Here is a 16,886-nt window from a genome sequence, read left to right as displayed (position 1 = left end):
GCACTCCAATATATCTTTATGCAACTTCTCTACTATGCATCAAGCCTAATTCATGTCTGATTTGGATAAACCTATCCTCGTGGAGTGGTTTCGTGAATATATCGGCCCATTGCTCATCCATGCACACAAACTCAAGTTCTATATCCCCTTTTTGCACATGTTCACGACTAAAGTGATGTCTAATTTCTATGTGCTTAGTTCGTGAGTGTGAAATGGGATTCTTTGGGATATTTATTGCACAACTATTATCGCATTTTTTTAGGAACAATATCATAGTGCAATCCATAGGCCATGAGTTATTGCTTTATGTAAAGCATTTGAGCATAACAACTCCCAACCGCTATATATTCAGCCTCGGCTATGAATAGTGCAATTGAGTTTTGTTTCTTGGAGAACCAAGATATGAGAGATTATCCTAAAAAGTGAAAAATGCCACAGGTGCTTTTTATATCCACTTTACTACCGGCAAAGTCAGCATCAAAATAACTAATAATCTCAAATGGGGTGAACTTAGGATACCATAATCCTAATTCAATAGTCCCAATAAGGTATCTAAGTATTCTTTTAACAACTAATAAGTGTGAATCTTTAGGTGTAGCTTAAAATCTTGCACACAAACATACACTAAACATAATATCAGGCCTGCTAGTAGTCAGGTATAATAGGCTACCAATCATGCCACAGTATAGCTTAACATCTGCCAGTATACCTTTCTCATCTTTATCTAATTTTGTGGAAGAACTCATAGGTGTTCCTAAGATTTTACTATCTTCCATATTAAACTTCTTGAGCGAGTTTCTAAATAGTGTTGTGTCTATCTTCCCTCTGGTAAACCCATTATCTAGTAGAAAACCACCAAGCCTTTCATACCAAGTTCTAGGAGGTTGCTTCAATCCATACAAGGCTTTAGTTAATCTATAAACATGATTTGGGACTTTGCGATTTTCAAATCTTGGAGGTTGTTCTACATATACCTCTTCGTTTATGTAGCCATTTAAAATGTGCTTTTAACATCCATTTAATATAACATATGCCAATAACATTTGAATGGCTTCCACTCTAGTTACAAGAGCAAAGGTTTCCTAAAAAATCTATACCATCTTCCTGGTTATAACCTTGGGCAACTAGTATGACTTTGTTTCTAATTACTATCCCATTTTCATCTTTCTTGTTTCTATAGACCCATTTAGTTCCAATAATAGTGTGATCAGTAGGTCTAGGAACTAAGGTCCAGACTTTGTTCCTCTCAAATTGGTTTAATTCTTCCTACATAGATAACATCCAAGATTCATCCTTAATGGCCTCATTTACATTTTTAGGCTCCTCTTGCAATAAGAATGCAAAACGGCAAACCATATTTCTAAATGATGAAGGGGTAGCTACTCCACATGATGGTTCACCTATAATTTGATCTATGGGGTGATTCCTTACAAATTTCCATTCCCTAGGTGGTTCATGTACCTTCCTTTCTACTTGATTATCCTCAAAATATGTTTCTTTCATTTCAGTGCTCTTATCTAAATTATTTTCAATGGATAATTTTTCTAGTTCCTTTCTTATCTCAATATCATCCTCATCAGCTCTTTTAGAAAATGGATTGGACTCGTCAAATACTACATGGATGGATTCAATAACAGTCATCGTTCTCTTACTATATACCTTGTAGGCTTTACTATCTAAGGCATAATCTTGAAAGATACCCTCATTAGACTTTGCTTCAAATTTTTCTAAGTGTTCATTATCTCTAAGAACAAAACATTTACAGCCAAATGCATGAAAATATAAAATATTAGGTTTATGGCCATTTAATAGTTCATAAGGAGTTTTACTTAGAGTGGGTTTAATAAAAACTTTGTTCAATACATAGCAAGCAGTGCTGACTGCTTCAGCCCAAAAGCATTTGGGTAACTCATGTTCATTCAACATTGTTCTACTCATTTCCTGTAGAGATTTTCTCTCTCTTAACTATTTCATTTTGTTGTGGTGTCCTAGGTGCAGAAAAATTATGGGATATGTCATGAGTGTCACGGTATTTTTCCATATTGTTGACATTTTGAGTCCAATCCTTATTTTGATGCTAACAAAGCACATGTATCTTATGTGTGCATTTAGTATATGAGCAGGTTTACATGTCGCACGCACATAAGATACAAGAGAAATGGAAGCCAAGACAGAATTAAAGCCCATATAACATATTGACGTATTTCGTGAAGAAAAGAGCAAGAAGAAGAAGAAGACGTTTATTCTTTATTGTAATTGCATTTAAATTTTTATTATTTGGTCTGTAATAATGTATGCATTTGCATGATATGGATGAAAGTTCAAGATGACCATAGATAGACCCTAGGGACAAACATTTTTCACTAAAACCCTTTTTCTAAAATGCTAAAATCATTCGGGGTTTTCAAAATGAAATTTGGGTTAAAACTGGGGCAAAATAAGGCAATCGGCTGACATTGAATTTTTTGTCTTAATTCAAAATCCTTGACCATAGGGAATCGGACAAGGACCATAGCTGACCTTAGGAAACAAAGTCTTTAATGGAAAATCCCTCACCTAAAAACCATACTCATACATTTAAGGGGAAATTTCATTAAGGTCAAAATCAGGGGCAAAATAGAATTTTACTTGCCTCGGTCGACCGACCGTCACAAGGTCATTTGACCTTGGTCGACTGAACTAAGAAGTTGACCAAAGTCAAAGCTTCAGTCGACCGTACCCTTGGCATTATAAATGCCTAGGTCGATTGAACCGTTTGAAGTCAACATATTGACTTCCCTTGGTCGACCGTTCTATTTTGAACGCATTGTCCTCAGTCAATTGAACCATAAAGTGTCTGACACCCTAACAACTTGGTTGACCAAATATGTAGTTCAAATTAGCCTTGGTCGACCGAACCATATTAGCGGTCAATCGAACCTAAGCCATGGTCGACCGAACCTACGAAGGGTTCAAAATCACCCTGAGATGGTCAACCAAACCTATAGTTGAAATTTGCCTTGGTCGACCGAACTTATTAAAGTGGTCGACCGAATCTTGCCCTTGGTCGACCAAACCTCTCGGGTTGGTCAATTTTTTACCACAGATAAACGAGGTTAATTTTAATTAAACATCATTAATCTTTTTCTAAAATGACCTCCGTGTCCCCAATGGTCATATTTTCCTAAAACTCTATATATACCCCTTCATTTGTTTAGATTAATGACTTTGATTAACAAATATTTTCTCTCAAAATTTTCACTTAATCAAAGTTCCCCCACATACACTTTTATTTCAAAAATCATTTTGGGGTTAAATTTTTTACTCTCCAATTCTCTTTATTACTATTTGGAAAATCTTTTGTAAGAGAGTATTTATTTGGTTTGGGCATTTGCTTTCATTGTGTTTATTATAAAAACAACTTTTGAGCATAAATCCTAATTTCTCCAAATAGTTTTTTTTGCTAATCTTTGTTGGAGATAACTTATTTTATTTTGATCTTTGAAGTCTCAACATCAAAGACCATGCATATTCGTTTTTGCAAAAATATTATTTAGACAAAAAACCCTAGCTTCTCCGGTTCGTCTTTGAAAAATATTTTTGGGAGAGTATTTTATTAGGGTTCAAATCTTTGATGCATTTTATCATATATATATTTTTTCAAAGATTGGATTATTTGTTTTGAAAAGCACCCCTTCTCTACTGAGCATTATTGTATATCATAAGAGAGTGCATGTATTTGAGCTTTTAATGTGCACATCCATGCTTGTATTTAGAAGCATATTAATATGTACAAAAACTATTTTTATTGTATCGGTTGGGTTTAGCTCAAAATTGAACCGGGGAGTCTCAACTCCATAAGTGAGACCGATTGGATTCAACCCAAAAATTTAACTGAAGAGTTTCCGCCCCGTTAGGGAGACAAGTTGGACTTAACCTCGTAATTGAGTTGGGGTTTACCTTACCCCATAAGGAAAGGTTGTAATGACTTCTACTCTACCTATTTAAATAAGTAGAGATAGTGTAATCCTTAGGGAGTATGCCTAAGAAGGGGACGTAGGCTAGTTTGGCCAAACCTAGATAACAAATATCATCTCTCTCTCTCTCTCTCTCTCTCTCTCTCATTTACTTTCTGCACTTTTATTTCCATATGTGTATGCTTGTTTATTTACTATTATAATTATTTGCATGCACACATTTGAGTTAAATATGATATGCCGCACATGTATGTTTGAACGTATAGCTTCATCATTTTTCATACACGCTATTATATTAAATGAGATATGAAAAGTGGTGAAACGGTGTAAATGTTAAAATTCAACCAAAAAATTTTTAAAACCCAATTCACCCCCCTCTTGGGATCACACCATTTCCAACACATATTCAAAATTTTAAATTCACTACCTTTATCACTCTGGATGTTTATGATTGTATAACTTTTTAATTTTGAATTTTCTTACAAAATTTAGCAAATTTTTCACATGCTTCATCTTTGTGTGCCAGAAATAGTACTCATGTTAATCTAGAATAATTATCAACAATGACAAAGGCATATGATTTACCTCCTAGACTCGGATTTGATTAGGACCAAATAAATCAAGTGAAGCATTTGAAGTGGCCTAGTAGTGGAGATAACTTTCTTATTCTTGAAGCTAGATCTAGTTTGTTTTCCTAGTTGACACGCATCACATATCTTATCTTTTACAAATTGAGTCTTAGCTAAGCCCTTAACTAATTCTCCCTTAACTAGTTTAGACAATAAATCCATGTTTGCATGTCCTAATCTCGTATGCCAAATCCAACTAGCCTCATTTATAGAAGAAAAACATTTCACATGTTGAGAGGCTAAGTTATCAAAACTAGTGGTATAAAAATTTTCATTTTGTTCAGTAGTGAATAGAATCTTATTCTCAGATATGTTTTCTACTCAGCATTTATCATGTTCAAAGGACACCCTATATCCTTTATCACATAATTGGCTTATACTTAACAAATTATGTTTCAATCCATCAAAAAGTAAAACATTATCTATAACTAGAAGTGGATCCTTACCAACCTTACCTACTCCTATGATTTTTCCTTTTGCATTGTCCCCGAAGGTGACAAACCCACCATCCTTTGGTGTGATGGATGCGAACTTTGCTTTATCTCCTGTCATGTGTCGTGAGCACCCGTTATCCATGTACCATTTGTCCTTTGAAGAGGATGATCTCAAGCATATCTCGTGATCGTTGTGTGCCATTAGGCACTGATTAGAAATCTTACTATCGCTAGATTTAGTGTCTGATCTGCTGGAACTATGTGCGTCCCAACCAACTTTTAGTGTTTTCTTCTTCTTTTTTTAAACTTTCTTTAGTTAAGAAGATTCCAACTTGATGTGCCCAACTTCTCTGCAATTATAGCACATCGGACATACACAATCAACACATGAAATAAACAATCAAATGCAAGTGAAAATAAAATAAGATAAGGGAAGAGAGATGCACACTCTAGATTTTACGAGGTTCGGCCAACCCGGCCCACGTCCTCGCCTTGGGTAAACTACCCAAGGATTCCAATATAATGCTCCTTAACTTGGGACGGAACTTCCCATTACAATCTGCTACTTACAAGAAACAAAACTTCCTCCTTACAATATGCAACTTACAAGAGGCGTAGCTTCCTCCTCCCTGATTCACAACCCGAATCGTATATAGAAGTGATATCAAATAATTTCAAATACACTTAGATGCTTCTCAATAAGTTAATGCGTACAAGTGAAATCTTAAACACTCTTTTAAGATATAACTTGAAACTCAATGGAGTACATGTGTTGATCTCAATATGATATGTGTAATAAAATAATATATGACATTTGTATATAAAAATATGTATTGTGAGTTTCTTCAATGATCTAAACCCAATACAATATTTCTGCAAAAATGAATTTTCAAATAATATATGTATTGGAGATCCTAGGGTTTGCTCTAAAAAACTTTAGCAAAAATATGATCTTTGAATAAAAAATATAAAAGTAAATACTTTCAAAGGTTCAAGCCCTAGTAACACAGAAAAATTTTTCCCCAAAAGATTTTTCAAATAAAGGATATATGGAAAACTAGGGTTTTTGCTCCCCAATAAAGATTTTAAACAAAGTGAATAGGAGAGTAGATAAACTTTGAAAAATTGAATACTCAAAATAAACTTTATGAAACCTCAAAACCTCAGGATCAGTAATGCATTTCAAGATGATGTGACTGAATGCCCTTTGAAAAACTGAGAGAATGCCCAAAAGATGTTTGAATGCGATAGAGTGCAGGAAAGAGGTGTACAACTTGGTTTTAGGGTTAATATATATAAGCATTTTCGGCATCTAAATGTTTTATAATCGTTGGATAATTGAAAAATATTTTAATTAAAAAATATCTTCCCGTTAAGCACTAGAGCGTCATTCTGCCTAGCAGGCTCGTTAACGAGTGGACACACTAGTCAACGAGTCACTCAGTTGTCGATGAGACCAGAGGATTAGTCGATGAGTGGCCTATTTGAGAAAGTTAGGGTCTCAATATTTTCTCATCGCCAAGAACATGCATTCATTGATGAGTGGCCTTTATGCATTCGTCAACGAGGCCAGGAAAGTAGTCTACGAGTTCCCTATTATTTTGCCCTATTAACCTTCTAAAATGCAAATATGACCTAAAACAAGTGCATATGAATGTTTCACGAAAAACATGCATCCTAGGGTCCATCTGTTGGTCATTTTGAGCTTGCAACTATATATTATAAGACATGTAAATACAAATAAGACTAAATGCACATTACAATTGAAAAACTAGATTATCTTCATCCTTTTGCTCTTGTACTTCGATGGAATGAGCAAAGTCGTATGCACTTCAAGTTCCTCACAACTTCCATAGCATTCTTACCATACGTGCATGCTAAGTAATGATCCTGTTCAAAATCTTAATGCACAGGTAAGATACTAAGTGATTTGTCATTATCAAAACATGATTGGACTCATAGAGTCAACGTAACACAACCCTCTAGTTTTGAAGACTTTCATTTTCTAAACCACATGTTTAAACTAAAAAAAGCCCTATACGGATTACATGAAGCTCCTAAAGCTTGGTATGAAAGGTTGAGGTGTTTTCTATTAGAAATCAACTTCATGAGTGGTAAAATGGATAGTACCTTGTTTATCAAAACTAAGGCCGACGATATGTTTATCATACAAATCTACGTTGATGATATCATATTTGGTCCTATTAATGAGGATTTATGTAAAGAATTTGCTACATGCATGCAAGATGACTTTGAAATTAGCATGATGGGCGAATTGACATACATTCTTGGTCTTCAGATAAAACAAGCCAAAAATGGAATAGTCATTAATCAATCTAAATACATAAAGGACTTGCTCAAGAAATTTGATATAGAAGGTGGCAAGCCATTGGGAACACCAATGAGCACTTCTATTAGTTTAGATAAAGATGAGCAAGGAAAATCGATAGATGTTAAATACTACCGAGGCATGATTGGCAGTTTGCTCTACTTGATAGCTAGTAAACCTGACATTATGTTCAGTGTCTGCATGTGTGCTAGATTTCAAGCAGCACCTAAAGTATCACATCAAATAGTTGTAAAAAGAATTTTAAGGTATTTAATAGGAACTATAGACTTAGGTTTATGGTATCCTAATGATACATCATTTGAAATGATTAGCTACATGGCTGCAGATTATGCTAGGTGTAAAATAGATCCAAAGAGTACAAGTGGTACTTGCCACTTCTTAAGACAATCTCTAGTGTTTTGGTTTTCCAAGAAACATAATTTCGTGGCATTATCCAATGCTAAGGCTGAATATGTACCAGCAAGTAGTTGTTGTGCGCAAGCATTGTACATGAAACAACAACTCAAGGACTTCCATTTGAAATATGCGGTTGTGCCTATTAAGTGTGATAACAATAGCGCCATAAACATATCCAAAATCCAATATCGCATTCAAGGACTAAGCATATTGACTTAAGACATCATTTCCTTAGAGATCACATAAAAAAGGAGGAAATCACTCTTGAATTTGTAAGTACGAATGAACAATGGATGGATACTTTTACAAAACCTCTTAAAGAGGACCATTTCATCTTAATACGACGAGAATTAGGTTTATTGCATAGTAGGGAAGTTATTTGAGAGGACGCAATTCACTAATTTGATTGTTTGGGTCAAAAGCTCAATATAGTTAAAATTTTTAGAACTTTAGAGGACCGACCCTTCACTCTTAGTCGACTAAATAGCTATTGATTTGTGGTTTTCTAAAAGCCAGGTAGTATAGGTGCCTGAACAGCGCAGATATATGTATTGACTGTTCCTGAAAACCCTAAAATTTTATACCTTTAGGCAACTGAACCGTATTCTCCTCTCCTCTGAAGGCTCGTCTATCACTTTTCAAAGCTCTCTTACTTCGATTTAGTCTCTAACCCTCCATTAAAGATCCAAACCTTGTCCAATATTCTCATATTTTCAAGGTATATCTGAACTTTCTCTTTGAAATATCATGCCTAGGACGAAAACTAAGGCAAACTGAATCTGGTAGGCTCGCCAAGGCTTGGGTGCTTAACTACCAAAAATAAGATTTATAAAACCTAACTATTCCTAAGTTTAGTAGAAATTGGTGAAGTCGGGTATCGATCCATGGGGATTAGAGTGCAGTTATCAACCCTTTTTAGATTAGTTTATTAAAGCTTTGTATAAAAAGAAGTGTAAAGGTGGCATTTTTGTGGTGTTTCTAACAACTAATGGAAAGCACGTAAAATTTAAAGTACCCTGCTCCTACAAAGCGATGCTTCGACTTGAATCAGACACTAGACGCGTTGCCTCTAACTACACTCCACCAGTTATCCACAGAATTACTAACCTCAGGCCAAGTGAGAGAGGGTCATTCAAGGGCACAAGGTAGCAATAGAGCACAAACTGTCTAGAGCATGGTCGGAAACAAGAGTATACCATGTCTTAACAATCACAAACACCTCCGAGATTCCATAGCCAACTGCTTTTATCTAGTTGAGACTATAGTAGTGCTTATCCTTATCTGCAATCTTTCATTAGAATCAAAGCAGTAAATCAAAAGCAGTAAATGAAAGCAATTAAAAGAAAGCATATAAATGAAAGTAGTAAATTGAAAGCATGTAAAAATCATCCCTTGGTATTGAAATGAAAGTTGTCTCTCACAAACATATGTCCTTGCAATGGAATGACCATCTAATCTACTCAAAAAATATGAGAGTGCCACTGGTTGTCACAAGCCGTCGAACACCTCTTGCACAATCCATAACTGATATTGAAATCTAATCTAACTAATGTACATTGGCTCTCAATGGTGTTCTAGGTCTGTCACTAACTTTAAATCGGCTAAAGAGGAACCTTTAGAACATATTCGTAGCTAATATTTATACCCATTAGGGTTTGCAAGGTTTGAATTTCAAAATAGGAGGAAAGTTTAGCACAAAATCTCAAGAGGAGAAGATCGTTGCAGGAGACCAGGCCGCACCCCTGTTTTTACTGGTCGAGCTGCTGGTTGAGATGCTGGTTGAGGTCTAGACCTGATCGCCCTTCAAGGTCATCCTGGTTAGGCACTTGGTTGAAACTCTTAGTATTTCAATCTTCAGTTCAGCTCAAGAACTTGATCTAATCGCCCTCAAGGTCTTCCTAGTCGAGCACTTAGTCAAGACTCTCGGTATTTCTAGGCTTAATAAGCTTCAGTATCTCGACTTGGTCGCCCTTAAGGGTCACATGGTTGAACACTTGGTCGAACGTTGTAGCATTTCTTCTTCAGTCTGAACCTTGGAGTCTGTAACTTTTGCCCTGGTCACCCTTTGCATTAGTTGGTCGCATCACATGATTGAATAGAGTCTTTTTCTCTTTTATGTGTGTTGAGGCATTATGAGTTTGGCTAGACAGCTGATTTGAGCGTTAAGTATCCCAAATATTGCCTTGGCTTTTCATAATGCTTAACTCTTTGGTTTTGACCTATTTTTCCTAAAACACAAACAAACCTTGCATAACTCCGAAATATGATAACGAAGGTGAAATTAGGAATAGCTTCCCAAGAGGGGGGGGGTGAATTGGATTCTTTTTAATTTTAATATATATATTTTTAGCTTTGCCTATGACACCAAGAAAAACACAATAAATAACTAATGATCACACTTAAAAATATAGAAATTTAAATTCACAAGTCAATCAATTAAACTTAAACAATTCAAGCACTCAAGCAAGAATCTTTGTACTTCAATCAATTTCCCTGTAGATGTTTACAACCTTCTTTAGATAACCTCTTCATATGCACTTCTCTTAATCAAGATTTCCACAGATTAACCAACGTACTCCCTTTTCGGTTTCCGCAAACGATTAATCAAAATGTACTTTCTAAATATCAAGAGTCTTTGTTTATTTCAAACTTTAGAACCTGTAACCTGCACTTTAAATTACACGACAGCAGCTTGTACAGAAAATAGGAAGTAAAGAAGAGAGAAAGACACAAGGTTTTTACGAGGTTCGGCTTCAACACAGCCTACGTCCTCGCCTTTGGTAAAACACCAAACGGTTCCACTACAGCAGTTTCGTTACCAAGTGGAACAATGCCTGTTTACAATCACTCCTTGGCCAAGGCTAGAGCTCGCCTTCTCCAAACAATATACCCTTGTTTGGTCAATGATCTAACAACCTGGAATCATCCAAAATCTACAAGAGAGATAACAAGAAGCTGGTGTACAAAAGATGCTCACACAAAAAGTAGGTTAGTACAAATTGAAACTATGTACTTCAAAAGATAAATATCAAGAAAGAAATACACTTTTGAAGCTTAACAAGGATTTCAACAAATTCCTTTTCTCCAGATGAGAAATCAATAATCTAACTTCAGGAATTGATGAGCTAGAATCTCAGAATAACAGCAATTTTAGATTGCAAGAGATTGATCAATGTGAGACTTTGAGAGCCAGAGAGCTTATGAAAGATTTTCAATGCTTGGTGTATTTTGATTTTCAAATACCATGTATTTATAGTCTTTCAAATAAGTTTCCTTGTTGCAAGAGTTTCCTTAGAGAGTTTCCTAAGTTGTTAGAAAATATGGAGCTTAAACGGCTATATTTTAAAAAAATTAGATTTTAAAAAATTTTCCCGTTGAACAGTGTTCAGATGACTGAAGGGTCGAGTTTAGTCATCTGAAGTTCCTGAAATCCTTTAAAAAATAAACTGAACATAGGGTCAGATGACTAAAGAGAGGGTTCAGACATCTGAAGTGTAGAGTTCAGATGTCTGAAGTGTCAAGTTCAGATGTCTGAACAGCTACTGCCTGTTTCAGTTTTGTCTCAAAAAATCTTCAAACGTCTGAACTTATTCTTCAGACATCTAAAGTAATTCTTCAGACATCTGAACATGAAGTTCAGCCATCTGAAGTTACCACTTCAGTCATCTGAACTTAAAAGTTCAGTCATCTGAGCAGACAAAAAGTTGTTTAAAAATATTTTCCATTTAAAAATGACTTGCTCTCTTATTCTGATTTTTACAAAACTTGTTTCAATAATCCTAAATAGGTCTTTAGGTCCTCATAACCTCTTGGAAAAGCTTCAAAACATATTTCAAACAATATTTAGCTTTGAAATACTTACAATATGTTTCCTAAGACTTTATATGCCATGCTTGAGATCATTCTCATTCTTTGCTTTTGAAGTTCTTTGGATATTTTCTTGAGCAAGCTTTATCTGCAAATGCCTTAGTTTCTCTTTGGATCATTTGATAGTTTATCTTTCTTGATGACCCAAACTTGATCCATACTTGATCATTACTTGACCTATACTTGATCCATATTTCCTGAAACACAAAAATTCAACCTTTCCAAGTCAAATTGTCCTTTGTTTGTTATCACCAAAACTAATTGAAAGACCTTGTTAGGCCAACAGAAGGGAATATACATAATAAAAGAAGACAAAACAAAGGTAAATAAGGGCCTAAAATCATGCATTTTAAGGACGTATCACACCCCCTTGCTTACAATTTGCTAGTCCTTGAGCAAAGAAAAAAACTAAGAAAACTAAGATAATCCTATCTAGCTCCTTTTTCGTGGGAAATACAGTTGCATTTACAGTATGCAACAAGGCTTTTAACCCCTAAATTGATCCTAGTGGACGAGTTGTTGTCTCGTGAGGGTTTCTAGGGTGATACCCACAAACACCAACTTAGTGAACATCATATAATATTGCATGCAGCACAGTCATACCATTTTATATACAAGAATATAACCTAGTTACATACAGGCCTTTTTATATATGCCTCCATTATACACACTCTGTAGCAATTTACTCATGCAAGTCTCTACAATACCTAGCCATAAAAAACAATAGACTTATAGAGAATCACCCAGCAATTGCAATTCAGAGCTAATATTATCATGTAAATTCAAGCATAGATAGGTTACATCACAAGGTATGTGTAAAGTGCATAATCTACCACACTTAGGATACCCTTAGACACCTACAAAACGGTTCTATTGACTTAGTCTCACTTTTATACCCTCACAAACACTCAATAAAGATAGGTTGACTCTTATATGTGAGGAAGAATGTCATGATCAAACATCCCATATATTTTGAAGAGCTTACGTTAAACATGGAGTAAACTAGTCTCATCAAAATGGGAATTGCCAAACATGAGGTGTCGGGTCCTTCACCATAGCATCTTCTCACCTACTATCCACGTCCAATCAAGTTCACCCTAGCTTGACCTATTCATAGACCAGGTGTGAATACAACTCATGCATTAGATAGCTAAAGAGTCTTGTAGAATCACGTGCTGTGTCCCTAGCTTGACCTTCTCATATATAAAACAGGTATTCTACATATTTTTCATTTCTTTTTCTTTTTATTATTATTATTATTTTTTTTGCTCATTCTTTTTAGAATTTTTATTTCATGGTCAGCTAGGACATTTTTCACAACTTTTTATGTCTTCATATCACCAATGGGACTTTAAGCTTGAAAAGGGGTCCATGAACTAAGTATGTTTCTAGGAGTGGCTCAATTTTCATGTCTTGAGTAGGCTACAAGACCTAGGTTTATATCTTCCTATTGGACATCACCTCTAGGCTAGCAAATGCAAGAACTGAGACAAAAATCCAGAAAGAAAGGGAAGGTTGAGTTCCATAAACTCAAAGTTTGATGTCAACTACTTAAGAAATGAATGAACGACTCAATAATGCTTCACAGGGAGTCATAGTCTCCACTGTTGTTCTCTCAGTGCTCTCAAGGAATCCTAAGTGCTACAAACCACATGTAAGTGCCTTTTTAGTGTCGTGATGTACGATGTGAATACAAGAGTTTACATAACCACAATAACACAAATGCATCACTAGTGAACTCACATAGAGTGTTATATTCGTACATAGGTTATGTTATGTGAAACTACACACAAATAACTCACTACTTTGTTAGTGAGCATAATGAGGCCATATAACTGATAAGCCCATGCATATAACATCTAGGTAATATAAGAGTATGTAAAGAGTATAATATATGTTAACATGGCATAAAATACTCAGTGTTCACGAAAATATTTTAAAAAGTTGTCATTTTTGTGCTTTGAAATGTGTCATGTAGTGGTTTCCTACCCCCTACCCCCAACTTAAAACTTCAGTGTCCTCTCTAAAGTGGGGAAAGAAAGAACCTGGGAATCATGGGAGAGGAAACACGGCATAGTGCAATAAAAATAAACCAGAGTACCTGCATAAGTAAGAAACATAAAATCCAGACGTCGCATGCAATAATGCACTGAAGCACAAAATACATGGAGATACCAAAAAGACTATGTATTTTCATTTTTATTCATAATCAGTACAATGTATATAGATCATTCAGAGAATAGGTACAACCCTTCCAAAAGCATGGTGATGTGCAAGACAATAGAAAATATAAATTAGAGAAAAGAGACGAAATAAAAAGAAAGAGAACAGTATATACACAGAGAGCGCATGAAAACAAAATCCCAAGAACTAGCATTGGCCTAATCTGAGTTAGTAACACCCCCAACTTACCTATGACCTACTCTAAGGACCCTAAACACTACATTCTCTACAATGTACAACCTATAGACTCAAAGGAGAAAGAACAATAAGAAATGCAATTGGGTTGCCTCCCAGAAGCGCTAAGTTTATCGTCTTCAGCCGAACGCAATGAATGCTTAGGTCAAACTCACCCAGGTTGGAAAAGAAGGGTATCTTCCACCATTACCTCCTTAAACCTTTGTTTGCTTACCCACAGTCTTCCCTTTAAGTTGGAGACTGTGGCATCAATAGCAAATATTTGCTTATACAGGTCCTCCAAGCCAGATATGGAGAGGCTATTAGGTTGAAGTATATCCTCTAGAGGGTCCTACCAAAAAATTGAGGGAGCCACTTCCTCAACACATTTATCAATCATATCAACTTCCACAACTTGGACCTTATCTGGTGGATGTTAGGAAGCAGGCAGGGGCTTCAACTCAAGTAATGGTGGGGCCTTGATGGGAGGACATGTTGGAACGCTAGAGAGAGTAGGAAGATTTTTAAACCTAGCTTTCTAGAGCCTTTTCTAGGTTAGGGGCATACTCACCAATAGTAGAGACACCCACACATGAGTCCTCTAAACCTGAAGTAGAAGATCGATCAACTAGAGGCCTATCCTCAAAGGGATTTTTCAAAAGAGTCGAAGGGGCATCCTTCCCAACACCCTCATTAATAATGTCTACGTCTTCACATAAGGTGTCATATGATGGGTTTTGGGGGGCATGGAACACATTTAGCCAGAGTTGCATGTCGCTGAAGGATATATCCATAACACTAGTCCTACATAGGATGCATGCATTAGTTGTGGCTAAGAATGGATGACCTAGAAGGATCGTAATCTATTTCTTGGTTGGGTCAGTAAGCTCCATGTCTTAAATAATGAAATCAATGGGGTAAATGAACCTATCAACCTTTACTAGGACATCCTCAACAACACCCTAGGGTTTTCTTGTAGATCGGTCAGCTAATCTTAAGGTGACCGGTGTGGCTTTCAGTTCTCTGAAACCGAATTGTTTGTAGACCGAGTAAGGAAGTAGGTTCACACTCTCTCCCAAATCTAAAAGAGCCATATCGATTGTATAATTTACAATTTTTACATAAGATGGTGGCAGCACTGGGGTCCATGAGTTTGGGGAGAGTAGAACCTGAAAGGATTGATCTCACATTCCCGGCCAGTCTGACTCTTTTGTTCAAGTGCACCTTAGATTTGCGCTTTTGGGTACACAGGTCTTTGAGGAACTTAGCATAAGTAGGAACCTGGTTGATGATATCTAAGAGAGGAAGGTTAATCTTTACTTGCCTTAATATGTCTATGATGGATTCAGTATTGGTTTTCTTCTTAGATTTAAAAGGTGCCTGAAGAGCTGTAGGGTATGACACTAGAGGGACATAATGGGGTAGTATTCCTTAAGTAGTGGGAGCAGAAATCTTGGGATTTCTCACCAATTTAGAGGAGGAGGCGATACAAGGTTCAACATTGGATTCTGCCCTTATTTTTCTCCTTACCCTTACCCATGCTCAACTTCTCCTCGGCTCTATTGGGTACCATCCCACCACTCTAAAGAGTGGTCACTGCCTGGGTCTGCTCATGATGCGATGCAGGTCCAGTGTCCAGTGCATATTCTACCCCATACTGACCCTTAGCGTTCATGAGAGGCTGGCTAGGCAACTTACCCTCATCTCTCCTAAACAAAGAAGTAGCTAGTTGCCTCATACTGGCTTCTAACTTGGCAATAGATTTGGAATGAGAGTGGAGTAGTTTCCAGTTTACATGGAAATTAATCTCTATCCCCTTGAGGTTTTTCAACACGTCTCCTAGAAGGGATCATACATAGGTTAAGGAGGAGATGGTCACTAAAAAGATGATGGTCTCGGGGTAGTAACAGGAGGATTTCGAAAGTTTCAATACGGGCGAGGGGGTGGAGCATTGGGTGATATTTAAGGTTTTTGGGCTTGGAAACCCAGAGCTTGTGGCCTCCAGGAGAAGTTGGGATGTTGCCACCACCCAGAATTGTATGTATTGGAGCAGGGGTCATTTGGCGGCCTATCGTACCAATTGTGGGTAGATTTAACTCCTTCTAAGCTGGGAAGGCACATGTGGGCAATTGTAACATGTTTGTGAGGGGTCTGAGTAGATAGAGCACACCTTTGCACATGCCACAAGTTTCGGTTGATGTCCTAAGGACAATACTCGATCTAACTTTTGAACTATAGTGTGCAGGGTGGGTGCTACGTCATGAGTTGTGGCCAACTCATAAATTCCTCTAGATTTGGAAGTGGATGGTTTGGAGGGTCTATGAGAAGCAACATTATGCTGCTGAGAATTCTTGCTGAGGTTCTTGAAGAGAACCCAGACCTCATTCTCATTTTTGGCAAGGAAAGTACATCCATACGATGCATCTACCATCAACCTATCACATTCGGCTAGCCCTTCATAGAAGGTTAGAACCAATTGCCACTTAGGGACTTGATGGTGTGGGCATTGATGTAGTAGGTCCCTAAAGCGCTCCCAAGTCTCGAAAAATAGTTCCCCACCCATCTGTGAGAAACTAGTGATAGCTCTCCTAAGCTGGTTAGTCTTCCCGATTGGGAAGTACTTTTTCAAGAACTCATATTGCATGGTGGACCTGTTGGACACCGAGTTTGGCTATAAATATTTCAGCCAATATTTGGCCTTATCCTTCAGAGGGAATGAAGAAAGCCTAAGGCAGAGAGCATCATCACCAAAATTGTGGATGCGTATGGTGGAACAAATCTCGAGGAACTCATCTAGATGATTATAAGGATATTCATTTGAATTCCCATAAAAAGTTAGAAGCATTGAGATGAAAGA

The 16,886-nt window shown here is 36.7% G+C and overlaps 1 non-coding gene across 1 annotated transcript; it reads left to right on the top strand.

Annotated features, from left to right (window-relative positions):
• Window positions 1-16,518: 16,518 nt before the first annotated feature.
• Window positions 16,519-16,624, top strand: LOC131165199 (small nucleolar RNA R71). Its single transcript, XR_009139515.1, has one exon. It is a non-coding gene; the product is annotated as a small nucleolar RNA R71 (small nucleolar RNA).
• Window positions 16,625-16,886: the final 262 nt, after the last annotated feature.

The sequence above is a fragment of the Malania oleifera genome, chromosome 9 (genome assembly GCF_029873635.1).
Source record: "Malania oleifera isolate guangnan ecotype guangnan chromosome 9, ASM2987363v1, whole genome shotgun sequence".
NCBI classification, from domain to species: domain Eukaryota; kingdom Viridiplantae; phylum Streptophyta; class Magnoliopsida; order Santalales; family Ximeniaceae; genus Malania; species Malania oleifera.
This window is presented reverse-complemented; position numbering and strand designations above follow the sequence as displayed.